The 4,635-nt window shown below is 36.4% G+C and overlaps 1 long non-coding RNA gene across 1 annotated transcript; it reads right to left on the bottom strand.

The window, feature by feature from the left end:
- Positions 1–334: 334 nt before the first annotated feature.
- On the bottom strand, positions 335–1,480 carry LOC125272868. Its single transcript, XR_007185938.1, has 3 exons — positions 1,107–1,480; positions 855–932; positions 335–474 (listed from the first exon to the last, which is right to left on the bottom strand). It is a non-coding gene; the product is annotated as an uncharacterized LOC125272868 (long non-coding RNA).
- Between the last annotated feature and the right edge of the window lie 3,155 nt (positions 1,481–4,635).

The following is a 4,635-nucleotide window of genomic DNA, read 5'->3' as shown; positions in this document are numbered from 1 at the left end:
CAGTGTTCGATTCACCCAAAAATTAGTGTTCAAGTATCAAAACCCAAACAATATATCACTTGTCAACCCAGAAAATTGACACTTCTCAATGAAATAAAATAATGTCCTTTGATCTCAAAATCCTCAATTTCTCAGTCTTTCAAGAAAAACAGTTCTTCAAATGGTCCATAGAAGTACAAATGTCTTTTCTTTGTCCATGAGGAACATCTCCATCCAAAACACAAAAAAAGAAGAGTTATTCGATTTCCTACCATTCGCAGAGTTCAGAAAATCTTTTGTTTCCACAGAAAATCCAAGAACAACTCAAGGGAGGCTCGCCAGTCCAAACCCTCCTCAAAACCACTGGAAGGCCGGGACAAATCCAGAATACAGGCATCGGTACATCTCGTCACATCGGACAGGACAGCAATCCAATTTGGACAAGGGCAGAACAAGAAAAACAGAACAAAACCAAACAAAAACAAAAAACCTGACCTTGAACAAACAAGGTCATGAAAATATCATGAATATCTTCATTGTAACAACATACAATAAAGTTATCAATCACTATACATCATTCAAATTACACAGAACTTGAGTATTCTGAATATATGTACATGTATCTTTTCAAATAAAGAATATTTTCTTCATATATGCAACGTCTGTGACTATTTTTCCAACATAGCGCACTAATTATTATATAACTGACAACTTTCCGTCACATACTTGAGCACACAGTTAGCTCGTATGTACTAAAGACAGCATTACACATTTTTTCATATATAAATCAGTCACAAATTCAATTTCTCTTGCTTTTTCCACTTAAACAATAATAATGATTCAATTGTGATGAATAACAAGGCAAATTGACTTACCAAGGAGATCTTTAAACTCACAGAAAATTCCAGAATGGAGCGGTTACAACGCGTCCGATTTAAACCCTTTTCTTTAACCTTTTTAATCAAAAATACACTTCGTAAACACTTTAGCAACACTCTGTCGCTAGTAAAGTATATGCATATCACCATTAACTTTTATATTTTACAAATTGAATGTCCATTTCACTCACATTACAATATCAACGTCATTCACAACCAATGGAAAATAAAATGCGTCACTTCACTTACATCAATCCATCGATAAAACACATCCAGAAGATTATTTCTATGTTTCTGTTCCCCGGAGCGTCAGCAAACACCGCGCTCATCAGCACCTATGCACGATAGAGAGAGCTGCCTCTGACTCCACGAGCAAACCTCGTGCAAAATCCGGAAACTAATTTCTCCGCTGCGCCACATTCTGCGCTCTCATTGGCTCACGTTGTATTAAAAGCTACTCTCTATTGGTCACATTAATAACCAAGTAAAATATATGTTTATATAAAATTAATATTTTCTTTTATAATAGTACTCGTTTTTAAGTAGTTCTCAATAGTTTTGTTTATATATTAGTATGTTTATATATTAATAACTTTATTTCTATATTACTCTGGTAACCTTGGTTACACATAGGACTGGATAAGGAGAATAATTGTTGAAATTAAATGTTAATTTATTTGTTTTTAGTGAAGGGAAAGACCTGTTAGTGTTTAATGCTATTATGTTTGACATTGAAAAGAGTTTCTATAATGCCAGTGACGAGTAATATCTTACTTGTTCATTAAATATACATGTTAAATAAGTTATGTTAGTGCTATGATAGCTGTTGATTTGAACAGAAATAGATTAGTTAATTGGTTCCAGGGCTACTACTACTCTGGTAGTTGGAGCGACTTAAATTTTTTCCTCTAACTCTATGTAGCTTGTTGGTTGAACTCAAAGTTGTCATTTTTTAGTGTGTACAACATTTAAAAAAAACTTCAAATATTATAAAATTAGCACAGAATCGACTTTGCACTGCTGCCCGTGATCGCATCAAGGATCAGCCAAATTTCCACATGCATTTTAAAAAAAGCGGATGTTTTGCAAAATGCTATGGCAAGTTTTTGTGCCATCTAGTGGTTTAGAGGAAAATAAAATCAAAGGCGCCTTTTACCCCGGGGCGCCTTCAGCCCCGTTGTACCCTGTTGTGCATGTGCTTGTATGTTGAATGCTAAACCATAAACTTAGTGAGAAATTACTAGCTTTCAGCAGTCCAAAAAGAGCATGTTTCACCTTTAAATAGAGCAAATCCCCTGTAGCATGACCTGGCTAATAAGAATAGATAGGAATTAGTGCTGAGTCTTGCTTACTTAGCGCTAACAAAGCCTTTAGCATAACACACACACACGCGCTGAAAAATCATCAGCACAATGAACGCTTCATGACTGAGGGCTAGTAGTTTATTGTGATTAACTAATAAATATCTGGAGAGCAAGATATGATAGTTAGTTCTTTATCTCCACAAACCATATTTGGTTTGCACAAAAGTGAGCCAAGAAAGCTCTCAAGTTTTTTTACGTCTTGAAAGAACAGAACAACAAGACTATTAACAGGGTTGCAACCTCATGTAAACATTCCTGAGGCTAAAAGCAAATAAATGCACATCAAAGTGTGCTGCATGTTACCTCTGTGTCACTTTTTCTCTCCTTTATTTTATCTTTGTTCTCCAGACCATTGCAGAAGCATCATTAGTGTCGTTTCAGAGCCATCGCCTTTGGGATGAAGAATTTGTATGCATCAAGCACCTCTGCGAGTACAGCGGACACCTCCTGTTGATCCGGTTATGTGATTTATTTCCTACAGGGCGAGGAGCACGAGATTCTCCACAAGGGTTGAATTCTCTTTTTTTTCTTTTTTTTTTTTTTTTTTTTTTTATACTTATTTCTTCAGCGGAGAACAAGTGGTGACAGAGCATCATGGAGGGCATCCTTGACTGTGTGGAGGTCTGACGGTGTTTATTACTTTGACTGCTTAATCTTGGCTTCAGAGTTTAGCAAGTAGTCATTCAGCAGACGCTTTCATGCACAGTGACTTACAGTGCATCTTTTAAAGAGGACCTATTGTGCCCTTTTACAAAGTTTTGATTTTGTTTTTGGGCTCTTTTAGAATAGGTTTTAATGCTTGAATGTCCAAGGAACACAATTTTTCTATATATTTGACATTGTTGCAGCACCTCTCTTCCCGGTCTGTCAGTAACGCCAAAGTCCCTTTTAAGGAAAGTCTGTTCACTCAACAGCCATGTTTGCAACGCCTTCGGGCAGCAATTTCCGGCATCAGACCAAGTCCTATCTATTTAAATGGGGGAATCCTGAACAATCTCAACAACTGCTTGCTGAATTCACAATTAAATAACATATTTTAAATCAGCAACAACATCTGACATGAACTGCCCCATAAATGTTGTTTCTTATGCTCAAATAGCGTTAAAGAGGCTTATTTTTCAGGTTAGACGAATCAATGCGCATGTGCAGTCCTATGTGGGAGTCTCAGGTTTATATGGGAACCGAAGCTTTTAACGGCAGCTGCAGTGACACAATGCCTTTGCCAATCAGCAATTGGCTCTTTTACTTAGAAGGCGGGACGTATTCCGACATATTGCATGTTGCAGTTTCTCCCATTCATAAGTAATAGGAGTGAACCATCTTTCTGTATCTTTAGTCTTTGGTAAAATTCTGTGTAGTTCCTGCTTCTATGAAGCCCCTCCTTCTGAAAAGCGCAGTGTGCTCTTATTGGTCAGCTGGACCAGTGTGTTTTGTTTGGTCAACCGCTTCGAGTGTGTTTTGGAAATGTCGTGACCCTTAACCAGAAGCGGCCATTTCTGTTTCACTGTTTCATTTGAAACATCCCTCGCAACAGAAAAAGAGCCCCAACACCAGGGTCGGAAATTCACAAGGGCTCAGGGCAAAAATGCCACCAAAATAAATAAAAATGCTCCCAATATTCAAGATCTTGTTTTTAATATTTGTAACATTACCAATATTGTTAATCAATACCATACAAGCAAGAATGCTGTTTTAGCGAATATCAGCACATTTACAAATGTGATATTGATTTTATACAACAGTTCAATAAACAAGATTCTTAGAATATTGTCTGTTTTGTTCTGTTTTTGTCAACGAAAACCGTTCCAAACGAATCCACGGTAGAGCCAGTGATGTTTCGTAACTGAATGAATCCACATTTTTGAATGAATCGGTCTAATGAATGGCGTAGCATTATCACTGAATGAATCATCCATGTTGAATGAAACGTTTGACTGAATGACTCACTCATTTAGGCAATGATTTGCCAGCACTGCTGGCTTTAGTTGGGCTGACAGAGTGAATGCTGTTTTTGTTTCCAGTCATGATTGTAACAATAATTCTGGTTAAAGAGACAGAATGCATGGATAGTGGTAGACAAAAATGTGTTTACATTAACCCTCTACTGCACACATGTTGATGGCACATGAAAAAAAAAAAATATTCCACATAATTTTTTGGTTCATTTGGGAACAATTTATTGATAAAAAAAATAAATAAAAAATCAGGGCAACGTTGTGCGACAATGGTACAGAGTCATAGAGAAAATTAGCATCAAAATCAAATAAAAAAAAAAAAAAAAAAATCAAGAAATCATTAAGTAAAAAGGGAAAAACACTTGAAAGACATTGACATATTGAATCTGATACATGCATATGTCTGTATCATGTAGTGTGCTATGCCATATAATGTACTTCATGTAATGAGATTTCACT

Source organism: Megalobrama amblycephala, linkage group LG7 (assembly GCF_018812025.1).
Source record: "Megalobrama amblycephala isolate DHTTF-2021 linkage group LG7, ASM1881202v1, whole genome shotgun sequence".
In the NCBI taxonomy this organism is placed as follows: domain Eukaryota; kingdom Metazoa; phylum Chordata; class Actinopteri; order Cypriniformes; family Xenocyprididae; genus Megalobrama; species Megalobrama amblycephala.
This window is presented reverse-complemented; position numbering and strand designations above follow the sequence as displayed.